General features: G+C 41.9%; 1 pseudogene; it reads right to left on the bottom strand.

Moving 5' to 3' along the window:
• Positions 1-9,325: 9,325 nt before the first annotated feature.
• On the bottom strand, positions 9,326-11,086 carry LOC112917479 (cationic amino acid transporter 3 pseudogene; annotated as a pseudogene).
• Between the last annotated feature and the right edge of the window lie 5,254 nt (positions 11,087-16,340).

The raw sequence follows: 16,340 nt of genomic DNA, 5'->3' as shown, positions 1-16,340 counted from the left end.
ACGTCTCCCTCTCGCTTTGGTTCAATTCAATTTAATGTGAATTTATGAAATGCTCATTATGTGCCTGGCTCTCAGCTGAATGCTAGGGGAGTAAACAAGGTACATTCTTTACCGAAGATCTATAATCTAGGAAACAAGATAAAGACACACAGATAACTGTGGCATTTTATTTTTTAATTTCAGCTTAATAAAGCCAAAAATAAATAACTAACATGTAAAACTGTGAAATATTTAACATGTACATTGTTATGATTTGATATATACTGTGTAATGATTTGCTATGTTTTCCCTATTGTAAAGGATTAATCATGTTATTTTAATCTAGATATTTCATTTAATGAATGTAAGTGTTCAAAGGATGCTTTTGTTTCTCTTGCTTCATCTTTACATGTGAAGGGGCCTCAACTGGAGATTTGGTTTTCAAAGTGTGGTCCCTGGACCAGCAGCAGCAACATCACCTGGGAACTTATTAGAAGTACAAGTTCTGGGCCCCACCCAGACCTACTAAATTGCAAACACTGGGTCCTGGGTCCGGCAATCTGTTTTCACAAACCCTCGAGGTGAGGTGACACCTGCTGGAATTTGAGCACCACTGAGCAGAATGTATTCTCTACCTCCCTCCACCCTCCTTCTCACTGTAACTTTGGTGAATTGATGAGGTAGCACTGAGCATACTTAGCTCAACTCCTTCCACTATTTTGTTGGTTTTCTTTTTTTATCCAGAACAAACTTGTCCACAGAGCACATGCTTTCCACTGTACTCATACACAAGAAAATCTAATAAAAATATGCTCTCTCTTGTGTTGGGAGGCAGGATTTGCTCAGCACTACTTGTGATGAGGAGTATGTCTGTCTGAGTGAAGCAGGATTAGCAAGCCTATTAGGCTGCTGATCTAGAGCTAATTGTTTAATAATTGGTTTCTATGTCTTGATTATCAATTGGTTCCAAACATAGGAGGGGGAAATGGGGTGTTATTTACTGGACCTCTACAGCTTGAATAATGGGTTGTAGAAGAGTGGGCAGGATGCAGGTTTAGATCGTGTGCAGTAGAGAGACCTAGTTGAGAGAATAACAGAAGAATAGGAGGAAACCCTCTGACTTGGTAAGTACAAAGAATCTACTAATGAGTAGTTCTGACCTCTGGTGTTATAGATAAATAATCAGGGCATGGAAGGCACTGAGAGGCTTACCCAAGTGCACATTGCTGGTTAGTGGTGGAAACCAGACCAGGACCCGGGACACGTGGCTCTCAGCTGTGCACCTTCTGAGCAGGTGGACCAAAGCAAACAATAGCAAAGAAACTTCAAGTCCAAGAATGCAGCTATTGCCAAGTAGAAGATCCAGCCCCAGGGATTTTCAGCATGGGCAGTGGGATCAAAGCCAAAGTGCTCTGTGCTCAGAGGAAAGCTCTGGCTGCAATCCACCTGTGCATGCTCTGTTGCCCCCTCACACAGCCATGGCTCAGGCTACACAGCCTGCTCAGTGTGCTCTGAACACTGCTTCGTTTCCCTATGCTTTTCCTAATGTTGTTCTCTTTGCCTAGAACCTCTCCTTTCAACCCATGTGTGGAAAATTCTATCTGTCCCTGGAGAGAGCCAATTTAAATGGCATTTTATAAATTCTTCTCTGATTTCATCAAGCAACTCTCACTACTGTGCCAGCCACGAATGATCATCCCCCATTCTGAATTCCCAGGACACTTTATTTGCATATTACTTATGACAATACTTTTTACTTTGTGTTACCGCTATGCTTTACCTCTTCTAGTAGAATATAAGCTCCTTAAAGGTAGCAATCATATTTTATCTTCTTTTTTTTTTTTTTTGGTCTTTTTCTAGTTTATTTTTAAATTGAAGCATAATTAACATACAGAATTATTATTTTATTCTTAGGTGAACAATATAATCATTCAACAATTCTATACCTATCTCAGGGCGCATCAAGATAAGTATATTACCTGGGTGGTGCACGTACAAGGCAGCTGTATATTGGGTTAGAATGTAAAGACAGGAGGTGATCACTTTGTGGCTTTTGTTTCTCTTACTCTGCAAATCTTTCCTGATTGTAGCTGATGTATAGAGGCTCCACAGCAGCCCAGCATCTTAGCCATAAACTTCCCAGAAAGAAAGCTCATTGAGGTTCCCTTGAAAGGGGATGAAAAATAAATATCAGGGTTTTGTACAAACACCAGCCAGGGCCAGGGAAGGAAAGTAGCCAGTTCCTAATAGCTGGTTGAAACTCTTCAGGATTTGTCTCCACATGCACACACACACAAACACACACACATATACTCATCATATCCAAAAAGTCTAACAAATATGCTCATGTTCATAGACCTACCAAGATAAACATACCCCAGTCCTTGGTGCATATTTTCACTCACATTCAAGCATGTATGTTCATATAGTAGATACATACACACACACATGACTTTCTATGATGTACTTTATGAACATATGCATCCAGCCTTGTCCCCTTTGCAAGCTCCTAACTGCAGAGTGGGGCACAGTGAGGTTGAAGGAGTATAAGCTACATGTGTCACTGAGTGTGTCTCTAACTACAGTCCACAAACAGAAATCGTTTTTTTCATTATTCACTATTTAAGACTATCCACTATTTTCCAGTGGATATGTCTTACCTCTCTGTAATCAAATTTCATTGATCATCTATCCCTTACTGAGCTGCTATTCCATGCAGAGTATAGTTCAGGGATTATAAGTACAAGATTTTGCTCAAACTTTGTACAAATCCAAGCTTCAACACTCACTTTGCACACATCACTTACCTCTCTGAGCCTTAGTTTCAACTTTTATAAAATGAGCATAATAGTGACCTCATACAACTTTGTATTAAATAGGTGACTGTGTAAAGTGTTAGGAACAAAGTACAGAGCCTAGCACTCAGAACATGGGAGCTCTTACTATCATCATCATTTTGTGGACACTGGAGATATACAGGAGTAAAACATAGAAGGGATGTTCTTTTCCCTCAGGAGGTTTTTAAATCTCATCAATGAGACCAAATAAATACATAGAGAGTAAAGGGCTTGGAAAACTAAAATTCAAATTTGAGCCCTAACATGCAACTTATTCTTCTAAATACAAGCCCTGTTTTAAAATTGTTAGCAGATTTCAATGCTCCAATGAGATTTTTTTCTTCTTTTGTTATTCATCATGCCCATGCCTCACATACATGACATGTCCACCCCAGCCTTTCATTTCAGGAGTTGAGTGGAGAATTCTAGGGGAAAATTTTTTTTGAACATTTTGTACCTTTTCCTGTTCCTGGGCAGGAGCCTATCTGAGGCATTCCACACCCAAGTGAGACATGCCCATGGCCAGAGAGCCTGTACCCTCCCATCTCCCCTGGTCACCCTCTAATCTCAGAAAATTCTTCCTTGTGTTCAATCTCAATTTGTTTTCCTTCAATACTGGCCTCTTTTTATCAATCAAATTGGGGAGGAGTTACACAAACCCTCAAAACTGAAGAAAATTCTCAAATGCCCACCTGATAATATTGTTCTTATTGCCTATTAGTCCAGGTCGCTGGGATAATAGGTTGACATTTTGTTATTAAAAGTAATCAGAAGATCCCTTAAAAGCATTAACTTGTTTTGTACCAGGGTATAACCCTTCATGCAGTCATATACTCTCTCTTTAAATTTTTTGAAATATGAAAGTGTCCTAATTTCCAGGACAGGTAGTTAAGAACTCCCATTTCATCCCCTAAAGTCCATAGCCTCCTTTATTAGTATCAGCAGCTACCACTCATTTGATTAAGGAATAGTAAAACCCTGGGCTTGGGCCTGACTAATATGACCTCATTAATCCCTTGTCAGGCCCTTATATGAAGTAGGGGTATCACGATTGGCCCCAGACTTGACCAGTGCTGTGCATACCCAGCGGAGCTCCTGAAGACATAGCAAACATGAGCAAGAAAGGCATTTCCCCAAAGAGGGCAGAGTGCCAAACCCTGCCATAGTGACTGGTGTGGGAGGCCTGGACACACTTCACTCTCTTTGCCCAATTTAAATTTCCTAGCCTAGGCCTCTCCTGTTTTCCCAATTTTGAAGTTGTCACATCTTCCATAGTGCTTATTTGAGGCCAGACCCCTGTCATCGATCATCTCAGGCCAGTGCTTCTCAAATCTGAAAGACCACACAAATCACTTGGGAGCCTTTTGAAAATATAGCTTCTGATTCAGGAGGTCTGGGTTGGGGCCTAAGGCACTGCATTTCTAACAAGCTCTCAGGTGGTACTCCATGCTGCTGGTCCTTGGACTATACTTTGAAAAGAAGAATCTAGATGACTGTAGCAGTTGCTATAATTGTCTCCCAGGAAAAGTTTATCTGTACACATCATTCTGTCTGTCTATCCTCCAGACGGCTGTGAGATTCATGTCTCATCCCTTCCTGATTCAGGAATCTCACTCCATGACACATCTGGAGTGATACATTTCTGGCTGATAAATTACCTTCTAATGTGAAAAGAAACACATCCCTCACAAGAGTCTCATTCTTCATGACTCCTAAAGGTCCATGTAGCCTAGAATTACTGTCCATTCTTTTCCAACTCACCTGTACCTCTTTTATTTCCCAAATTGCTCCATTAGCACCCTCCTCCAGGAAGTGTCTCTTGACCAATACCTCTCTCTCAGTTTCTACTCATACCTTCCTTCCTAGAGTAATGACTTCTCAATCCCTATTCAGTTACTAATTATTCCTATTTCATTCCATTCTTTTCCCCATTTGGGGTGTAAATTCTCTCCCCAAAGGATCTTAGCTGCTTTCACAAGGTTTTTGCACCAGTCTCTCACAAATGCATCTAAAGGAGTGGTTAAGTATATGGGTAATCCTGCCTCTATCAGACTTCCCTGGAGTCACCTACTCCCTGTTGGGAACATGAAAAATTCCACAAGTAAGAAAGTAGCTTCCTAGTCTTCTCTCCCAGGGCGGACCTTATACATAAATACAATAGAAAAACTCCAGCCCTCCTACACCAACCATAAAACTCTCACTTCTTCAAGACAGATGTCTATTGTGCCCACTCTGGACCCCATCTCATCTTCAGAGAGTCTCTGGATGTAAGCAGATTAGAAGGGCTGTCTATCAGTTTCCAACTTCAGGCTACCCACAAAACCCCATCAATGGTGATAGATGGAACTGGACCAATGAAAGTCTTGTCAAGCATTGTCCTGCCCCAGGGCTGTATTAACTCTGTTGCTCTTTGAATGGACAGCAATGTTTTTGCTGTTGGGTTTAGAGGAAAGGGAGAACCTACTCAATGCCTTGAGCAAGAGTCCACTCTGATGCAACAGTCACACTAGATACTAGAACTCAGGCATAGCCACACAAAGGCAAAAGTAGAAATGTCTTGGTACAATTCTAGATACTGGGTACAGATCTAGATACACATCGAGATATAGTTCCAGATGGAGAGAATTTTTTCCTTGTTTTGCCAAGGAAATCTCCCAGGATATGATTTTAAAGGAGTAGCACGGTGCTGGCCTGAAACACGGGAGAATTTTCTATACCCTTTCTATACCCAAAGCAATGTTTAAGGCTCAATTCAATTTGGCATCAATTTCTTAGATTCTCATTATATGCCTGGTCCCCAGCTGAGTGCTCTGGGAGCGTTAATTAGATATTCTCCTTACCTAAATCTATAATCTAGGAACAAAATAAAGAAAATAAAGACACATAGATAACTGTGGTATCTTATTATTTTTATTTTAGCTTTATTGAGGTATAATTGACATATAAAATTGTAAGATATTTAAACTATACATTGTGGTGATTTCATAAACATATACATTTCGAAATGATTCACTATGATTTCCCCACTGTGAAAGGATTAACCATAGAATTTTAATCTAAATATTTCATTAAATGAAGGTAAGTGTTCCAAGGGTGCCTTTGTTTCCCTCACTTATCTTTGCATATGGAGGAGACTCATCTAGAGCTTTGCTTTTCAAAGCGTGGTCCCTGGACCAGCAGCATCAGCATCACCTTGGAACTGTTAGAAGTACAAGTTTTGAGCTCCACTCAGACCTCCTGAATTCCAAATGCTGGGGGCAGGATCCAGCAATCTGTTTTCACATGTCTTCCAAGTGAGGTGACATCTGGTAAAGTTTTGTATGACTCAGCACTATTCCTGGCTTCTCTCCAGCACTCCCCTCACTATAACTCGGGTTGAAGAAATAGCACTAAGTGTGCCCAGAAGAGCCCCTTCCAGCTTTTTGTTGTTGTTGTTGGTTTACTTTTCTATTCAGGTTCTCTGTGCCCAAAGGATACATGCATTCCAACATGCTCATAAATGAGCAATCCAATAAAAGCAAGCTGTCTCCTATGGTGGGGAGCGGGGGTGCTCAATATTATTTGTGATGAAGAATAAATCTGTCCAATTTAGTGCTGCAGAATTAGCAGGCCAATTAAGTGGCAGATCTAAAGTTGGATGGTTTAATCATCTGTCTCTATGTCTTGATTATCAATTGGTTCCAAACATAGGAGGGGGAAATGGGGTGTTATTTATTGGCCCTCTACAGCTCCAACAGTGGGTTCTAGTGATAAATGGGCAGGATACAGGTACAGATCACGTGCAGTAGAGAGACCTAGATGAGAGAATAACAGAAGAGCAGGAGGCAATCCTAGGATTTTTTTTTTAAGGACACAGAACTTTGCAAATTACAGTCCTGATCTCTCCTGTTTCAGATAAATAAGCAGATCATGAAAGGAAATGAGCACTTGTTCAAGCTCACATTGCTGGTTAGTGGTGGAAACCAGACCAGAACCCATGACACGTGGCTCCCACCTGTGCATTTTCTGAGCAAGTGGGCCACAGTAGTAGACAACAGTAGAGAAACTTTCAAGCCAAGGATATAGATATCGTCAAGAATAACCAACCTCAGGGATTTTCAGCATGGGTAGTGGGCTCAAGACCAAAGTGCTTTGTGCTCAGAGGAAAGCTTTGGCTGCAACTCATCTCTGCATGCTCTGTTGCCCCCTCACACAGCCATGGCTAAAACTACACAGCTAGCTCAGTGTGCTCTGAACACTGCTTCACTTTCCTGTGCTTTTCCTGGTGGTGTTCTCTCTGCCTACAATCTCTCCCTGCTTTCCATGTGTGGCAACTTTCTCTCTATCTTTCCTTGGAGAAAGCCAACTCAAATGCCATTCCTCTACAAAGTCTTCTCTGATTTCACCCATCAACGCTCACCACTGTGCCAGCCACGAATGATCACCCTCCACTATGAATTCCCAAGATGTTTTATTTGCGTGTTACTTATGACAAAATTTTCTGCTTTGTGTTAGAACTATGTTTTACCTTTTGCATTAGAATATAAGCTTTTTATATTCTTTATTTTATATTCAGGGGCCATATTTCATCTCTTTTTTGCTCTTTTCCTAGTTTATTTTTGTATGACATATAATTAACATACATTGTCATTATATTACCCTCAGGTGTAGAATATAATGATTCAACAATCCTATCATTTCTCAGGTCTCATGAAGATAAGTATACTTAAAAAAATCATTCATATATTTGAGAGAGCAAGTGTCAGTGGGGCAGGGAAGGAGCAGAGGGAAGGGCCAAGTAGACTCTGCTGAACATAGAGCCCAAAGAAAGGCTTGATCTTTCAACCTTGAAATCATGACCTGAGCCAAAATCCAGAACTGGATGCTTAACTGACTGAGCTACCCAGGAGTTCCAAGATAAGTGTACTCTTAATTCCTTTTATCTATTTCACTCATCCTCATGTCCACGTCCCCTTTCTTTGGCAGTCACCAGTTTGTTCCCTGTATTTAAGAGTCTGGGAAGTTTTTACTGTCTCTCTCTCTTTTTTTCTTTGTTTGCTCATTTCTTTAATTTCTTAAGTTCCACATAGGAGTGAAAAATATGGTATTCATCTTTCTGAGATTGACTTATTTTACTTACCATGATAAGTCTATTCTTTTTTGTTACAGAATGCAAAATTCAATAGTTTTTTATGACTCAGTAAATTTCCAGTATGTGTGTGTATGTTTATGTGTCTGTGTGTGTATCACATCTTCTTTATACATTCATTTATGGATGGACACTTGAGTTCCTTCCCTATCCTCATTATTATTAATAATGCTGCAATAAGAATTGGGGTGCATAGATTTTTTCATGCAAATAAAGCTTTTGCACAGCAATAGAAACCATCAACAAAACACAAAGGCAACCTGGTAAACAATGGAAGATATTTGCAACCTATATATTTCATAAGGTGTTAATATCTAAAATATATAAAGAATTTACACACCAGAAAAACCAATAATCTGATTTAAAAATGGACAGAGGATCTGAATAAACATTTTTTCATAGAAGACATACAAATGACCAACAGACACATGAAAAGGTGTTCGGCATCAGTAATCATGAGGGAAATGCAAAATTAATACCACAAGGAGTGGGGCATCTGGTTGCCTAAGTCAGTTAAGTGTCTGACTCTTGGTTTCAGCTCAGGTCATGATCTTGGGGTTGTTGGATAGAGCCCCACATGGAACTCCCCACTCAGAGGGGATTCCGCTGGAGAGTCCCTCTCTCCTTCTGCTACTTCCCCCTGTTTGTATGTGCTCTCTCTCAAAAAAAAAATAAATCTTTTAAAACAACCAGCAAAACAATGAGATATTACTTTATGCCTCCCAGAATCGCTAAAATAAAAAACACAAGAAACAACAAGTTGACAAGAGTGTGAACAAAAAGGAACCTTCATGCACTGTTGGTATGCATGTTAATTGGTGTAGCCACTGTGGAAAACAGTATGCAGGTTCCTCAACAAATTGAAATAGAATTACAATATGATTTTATACTACCATACTGTGTATTTACCCAAAGAAAACCAAACACTTTGTCTAGTTACTTTCAATAATGATTGCTTTAAAGGCAGAAAGCAGCTACAGACATAATTAAAAAGTAGACAAGTAAAGAAAAATAAGTAGAAGCAATCCTACATTCCAACATAAATATAGAATGGTGGAAGGGGAGGAAGGCAGAGGGTGGGGGTGAATGAGTGACGGGCACTGAGGGGGGCACTTGACGGGATGAGCACTGGGTGTTATTCTGTATGTTGGCAAATTGAACACCAATAAAAAATAAATTTATTATTAAAAAAAGACAGAATGGCTCTATTAACTTTTCTCCACCAATATCGCATGGGAGGCCTAGTTTTCCATGAGCTCAAGAAAACTCCTCATTATTATCCAGGGGACCTGACTGCCTTCAGGTGTGATGATGTCCAAGCAAATGTGTACTGGCTCTGTTCAAGTCCAGAGCTACAGTTTTGGTGCTAACTTCAGTGGAGTTAAGCAAGGCTGTGCTGCATCCCATAGCCAAAGTAAATAGCAAACCCAATCAGCATCCAGACACCAAATTGGGCCCAGGTGCCAGCTGGCACCTGCATCATAAGGTAAAAATTCAGAAAGATGCTCAGAAGTGGGAGGAGAGGCAGGCTAGGTACCTTAAAGTAAAGGGGAGTGGAGCTCTGTGGCTGCCTCCAGATGACCGCAGTGATCCCAGTGATGAGCACCAGGAGCAGCACAACCACTGTGATCCACACTGGGTCACTAGATAGCAGACGAGGCCACTGGGCCAGCACCAGGCAGAGAAGAGTCAGCAGCAGAGCAAGCAGTGAGGAGCAAACAGAGACAATCAGGCCAGAGAGTGGAGTGGGGGTGGAGCTGTCTGGAAAAAATATTCCGTGTAGAGTCAGCTTCTCTGCTTCAGGTCCATTCTCCTGTTGCACCTGTGCTTCATTTCCCCCAATCTTCCTCTCAGGCTGATACCTGAGGATGAGAACACTAAAAGCCACCAGGGAGTAATTCAACAGAGTTACAATTGACCGGAGGTCCGCAAGATGAGTAAGTCCAAAGAAGACTGCCATGATTGCTGCAATAATGCCAAAGATCACAGTAGCCACCATGCGGGTGTATGTTCCTGTATGGATCCTGGCAAGGACAGGGAACAAGAGGCCGTCCTTTGCCATCATGTATACTTGATGACGTATGGGGACCATAAATCCCAAGAGGCTGACAGAAAGACTACAGAGGAATCCAAAAGCTACAGCATAGTAGGCAGGGGCCCAGCCAATATGGAGAAATACCTCAGGCAAGGTGCTCCCGGGTCGGAGCTGGTAATAAGGCACCATAAGTGTAAGTGCTGCAGAGACACCAAAATACACTGAAATGCAGATGAGCAATGAAATCACAGTGCCCCTGGGGATAGAACACTTAGGATTCTGAGCTTCTTCAACTCTGGTAACAATATTGTCAAAACCTATAAAAGCATAGAAGCAGGTAGCTGCTCCACGGAGAATCCCCTGGAAGCCAAAAGGCACGAATCCTCCAGAGCCCAGAGGGCCCAAGCTAGAGGTGTCATTGAGTCCAGCCTTTATGTAGTCCTCTTCTGTGAGCTTCCAGTTGTGCAGGTCCCCCTTAATGAAACCAGAGAGGATGAAAAAACTAAGAACCAAAACTTTCACTAATGTGAATGCTTTGGTGGCCAGGGAAAACTCAGTAATCCTCAGAGTCAGCAATCCGATGAGCAACAACACAAGGCCCACAACAAATAAGTCTAGATATTCTGCAAAGACCCGAGGAACATGAGGTGAGATGCTCTCATGCAGGGCCTGAGAGATCTGGTTCCCAGGCAAGTTGTTAAAAGCTAATGACCAGGCACAGGCCACAATGGTAGTACCAGCAACAAAGAACAAGATAAGGTTCCAGCCAGAGATGAAAGCCCCAAGTTCACCTATAGTGACATAGGTGTAGAGATATGCAGATCCAGATTGGGGAACTCGAGCACTAATCTCTGCATAGCACAGCCCAGCCAACACAGAAGTTAGGCCTGCCACCAAAAAGCAGATCATGGTGGAAGGTCCTGCTTGACTGTTGGCCACTTCCCCAGCTAAGATATACACACCTACACCCACTGTGTTGCCCACACCCAGGACCACTAAATCCATAGTGCTCAGGCTTCTGTCTGGGGCAATGTCAGTCTCATCTTTCTTCAATGGACGTCTGCGCACCAGCTTGTTACCAAATATGTGAAGTGCCTGACACAGCATTCTGACTGAATTGAAGAGGTTTCTGGGATCAGTGCTGTAGAGAGCCCAGGGAGCCAAATTCTCCAATCAGGTTCCGTGAAGCTAATTAAGCTGAGTTAGGTTAGGTCTGCTAAGTTCCGCTGCTCAGGCTTCAAAGCTGCTGCTTCATATTTCATCTGGTATGTGCTGTCCCACCATAATGCCTAGTAAGAAATAAATATTTCCTGAAAAGTAGTTTTCAACCAACCAACCAAAGCTCAGAAGTCTCACGTCGTCTTCTGCAGCTCAGATATCACAGAAACTGACACCAAAGGACATGATAGGCAAATCAACCCTGCTTTCCCCCATAGAGAAAAGTGCCAAATACCTCCAACATTTTCCTTTTTTAATCAACTATATAACATAATTGTTTTGGTTCATCTAACATATGTAGCTTCATATGCTAATTAAGCTATAAGACACAATAGGGCATGAATGTATTCTACAATAATTCACAAATGGGATGTGTGTACAGTACTTAGCCATGGTTATGACCCATTAATTCACCGGGTGGTGGGCATAATTGATTTACAGAGACATTTTAAAATATCATCTGAGGTTAAAATACAAATTTAATCCCCCAGTCATAAATCCTTAGCCCTTATATCAACTAGCCAAGATCAGATGGCACTTTGTCCCCCTTTCTCCTCATACTGCATCATCCATTCAGGTGTCCTGGTGGCCAAGGATGTACAGTCCACTCCTTCCCTTTACTCACCTAGGACAACAAGGGTGCTGTGAACAGAGAGGTGAAGGGAGCAAGGGTCAGGGCCTTCATAACCCCCTGCAAGAAAGAGAGGACCAGGCTGCCTGAAAAGGAAACACTGCAGAAATGGGGGCAACAGCCACCCAAGGTCCAGGACTGAGAAGGGAGAAGATCTTGGATGGTGGTTTTACAAATTCTGACATTCAGTAAACCTCACCCAAAGTGAGGAGGCAAAATTCCAAAATTCCAAAATTCCAAAAAAAGTGGTCAAAAAAGTAGACAGTTTTTATGTCCACAGTTATGAGAATGTGATGTATAGGGAGAAAATAAATGAGTTACCAGCTCAGTAGCTCACAACATGAACAATTCCTTCTGCCTCCTTCCTCTCTGGGCTCCAGGAGAGAAGGTGAGCTCACTTCTGCAGACAATCTCTTCACTGGCCACACTGTGCTCTATACATACCTTGCGCCATCTGTGACATCAGCTGCCAGGGGCCTGGAGAATCTACCCTGCTCTGTGAGCTTGTATTAAAACACTTACTTGTAACTGTCTGTAATTTTTCACAGGGAATAATTTTTATCTCTCTCAAACCGTGGTCTCAATATGTTCAAATATATCTTCTTAATGAAGGAAATAAATGAAGGAAGAGCCCTGTCCCTTCCACATAACTACATGAACTCAGGGCATTTGCTCACTCCCTCTCAGCCTCAGTCTCCTCATCCACAAGGGTCCTCACCTGACCTTCCTCACTAGATAAGCATGAGAATTCAGTGAGAAGATACAAACCATCACAAATTGCTGGTGGTAGTGTCACTGTGTCACCATCCTGAAACATAATGTTAGTGAAATTAAGAATGCACACACCCTCCCACCCCACATCCCTCTGAGGTGCACACCCCAAGGAAACTCTCTCCTGAGTCTATAAGGAGCCCATGTGAGCACATTCATCACAGGATGGTTTGTGGTGCCAGGAAGTGGGAGCTATGCCAGTGTCTGTAGTGAAAGAAATATATAAATAAAATGTGCTATGTGTCCACAATGAGATATGACACAGTAGTCAGGGATAATAAGGTAGTTTTATAGACAGTGTGGGTAGATCTCAGAAAAAATGACAAGTAGGAGAAGTAAAGTAAAATGAGGCATATAGCTCAATGCCATTTGTACATTTACAAAAAGCCAAAAAATGCTGTATATTTGTCAAGGATACACATGCATCTATTTAAAAATGTCATGTCATTGGGATGCCTGGGTGGCTCAGTGGTTGAGCATCTGCCCTTGGCTAAGGGCATGATCCCTGGTCCAGGGATCAAGCCCCACATCGGTCTCCCTGAAAGGAGCCTGCTATGGGAGCCTGCCTCTGTCTATGTCTCTGCCTCTATGTGTCTCTCACAAATAAATAAATAAAATCTTTAAAAAATGCCATGTCATTGCTTTGCTGAAAACCTTCCTCTGATTTCCCTTTTTATTCAGAGTAGAAGCCAAAGTCTGCATTAACAACCACCTACAAAGTCCTACAGTATTTGTCACTGAAACAGCTACCTCTCAGCCTTCTGTTTCTCCTTCCACGCATTTCTCTCTAGCCACTGGCCTCCTAAACATTCTGGCCCCCTAACATTCCAGGAAGGACACTACTTCAGGGCCTTTGCCCTGGTTGTCCCCTATAATTGCACCACTTCTAGCCCATATATCCACATGGTTGCTCTCAGAACTACATTGGATAAAATCACACGTGTAGCCCAGCCTTCCTGAATCACCCCACATACAACTGCAACCTGCTCCTAACTACACATAACCGACCTTATCCCCTGACTATATTTTCCCATAGCATTTGTCACAATTTAAGGCACTATATGTTTTACTTACTTGTTTATGAGTTGTCTCACTCCAAAAGAATGTAAGCTCCATGAAAGCAAGACTTTCTGTTTTGCTCTTGGCTGTATTCCCTGCACCCTACAACTGTGCCTGACAGAGTTGGCACTTTAGTGTTGAGTGGATGAATGTATCTAACTACATGTGTACAGCATGGACTGGAAGAACATTTGTTAAATACACTACAGCAAGTGCCTGCAGTGAGGAGGGGGAAATGGAATAGAGATAAGGATGAGAGGGGGAAATTAAATGCATTGATAAGGTGCCTGACAGGAAGTGATGGTGCTAACATGCCATTACTGAGGAAGGGGCTGACCCCACCCTGTGCATGGCAGGTTCAACATAGGAATTGCAGAGATAATGTTGTGAGAGGACCTGGTACAGACCTTGATAAATGGCAGGCACTCAAGAGACTTAAACTGAAAGGGAACTGGAATCCTGTAACCACCAGGATATCAAAGAAGGAATACCTACTAGAAAGAGGGTGAAGAATAGGGAAGACAAGGCATCCCCCTACTAGTTTCCTCTGAACCTATTTCTCTTTTCCCAACTCCTCTTCCTCCTTCAGCTTCTTCAACTGTCCTGGAGGCTCCTATATTTGGCACTAAGGATGCTTGTACCACGTTTCTCTCTCTGGGGAACTGTCCACAGCCACCTACCTCCCAACAAAGACACACCAGTGGTTCTTCACATTTGTTGAATCACACCCCCCTCTGACATTAGTCACCTCAGAAAGTCATACACTCTTCTTAAGTCCATCCATGGACCCCGCCGAATCCCAAAGGAGGACCATCTGAAAGGCAAGTTCAAAGAGGAGTAATGTTTTTGATAGTTTATGTCTCCCTCAACTGTGTTGTACGGGGTGGTCCTTGTGCTTTTCCCATTTTTACTGAAGAGGAGGCAGAGAGGGCTATAGTCAAAGTATAGAGATACCAGTGGAATGACTCAAAGGAAAAAACATCTGGGAACTAAATAACTATGTTTTATGACTCCAACAGAAGCAGGCTGAACAAACAAATGAATAACCGAACTTACAGAAGAGAAAGCAAACTCATTATTTGGAATCCTGAGAGAGATTAACACAAATCCAGCTTATAACAACTCAGAGATCATCATCCTCAAATACCATGTTCAGAAATGCCCTTTCTCCATGAAATAATCTGTGATTATTCCAATGGTTTATATTTAGTCCAAACTCTCTGACCCAGCTGTCAGAACTCCCTTCTCCACCCAAATCTCCCCTTACCCTCAGGCCCATCGCCTCTTTCCTAACTTAGCTCCTCACATCCTAACTTACCTTTCCTGGGGTGAGCCTTTGGCCTGGGTAAGTACCTGCCCTGCCAGGGTGGCCCTCCTCACCCCATCTGCCTCTCTTGACCCTTTAGCTCTTCTCAATCCTATTCTACGATCTTCTCCTTCCCCCACCCCATGTCTAGGAAGCCCTTCCTAAAAAAAAAAAAAAAAAAAAAAAAAGGAAGCCCTTCCTAAGCCATCTTGACTGATCTCCCTCTCCAACCCTTATCCCCTTCCTGCCAGCACTTATAACCTGTTCTGATGCTCACTTGAAACTAATTTCCCCTTTCTTTTTCCTGATGTGCAGGTGACTCAGTTAAATTCCTTTACATTCTAAAAGCTTCCAGAGGGCAGAGCCAGGATCCATATACCTCCTCCTCTTGATTTCTACACTCTCACCCCCAACTCTCACTACCCAGGTCAAATATTGCTCATGATTGTACCAAGCACGCAAAAGAGGCATTTAGCAGAGAGAAAATGAATATATAATATTCATTGACTACGATATCATAAGATTCCTAGAAGTAGGATTTTTTTTTGTAAAGATAGAAAAGGCCAAACTCAGGTGTAAACAGGAGACCAGAAATGAAGAGTCGAGGCAAGAGAATGTCAACATCCCAGGTATCTTCCCAGGTGATGAAACAAACACTTTCCAGTGTTGGCAAGACAGTATCTTGTGCTCACCGTTCGTCAGCCTGAGAAGACTGCATGAAAGAGAAAGGAATTACCCCATCCTGGCATTGTGTATAACTGCTTCTCAGAAACACATCAGTTCAGGTACATTTTCAGCTTGGGCCATGACCCAATAAACAGAGCCTCTTTTAGGTCTTTCTTCCATCCCCCCACCAGAAACTTAAAAAACTTCACAGCAGCATCAACCAGCAAATACAGTTTGCCCTACTAGACATATCCAGTTAAATATTTGCTACAGATATTAATACATACCTAGATACTAAGATGTAAAAATACTAATATTAATACTAATAATTCTCAGTCTTGGCCTGTAGAGAAAACAAAGAGAGAAACCATTGTAGTAATAATAAATGTGTAACTTCTCTCCTAGGGAAAGAGAAGGAAAGGTCAGATGTTTTCCCTGAAAGGTTGGAAAGAAAGCTGAAGTAACCAAATTAAGCTCATACTAAATAAAATATATATCCCAACTTACCTCCCAGGAGTCTTCTGAGAACAACCTCACCAAAGGGAATCACTTACCAGGCATCCTTCCATCTATGATCTTACTTTGTACCGTATTCTTTTTTTCATGTTACTTGGAAGGAGTCTTTGTTTCCCTTTATAAAACAAAACCTCCTTAGGGTAAAACCTGCTTCATGTTCTCTTCATGAGGCTAGAATTCCAAATTCTGCAAGT

The sequence above is a fragment of the Vulpes vulpes genome, chromosome 8, assembly GCF_048418805.1.
Source record: "Vulpes vulpes isolate BD-2025 chromosome 8, VulVul3, whole genome shotgun sequence".
Taxonomy (NCBI): domain Eukaryota; kingdom Metazoa; phylum Chordata; class Mammalia; order Carnivora; family Canidae; genus Vulpes; species Vulpes vulpes.
Note: the sequence above shows the minus strand (reverse complement) of the source record. Positions and strands in the feature narration are given on the sequence as shown.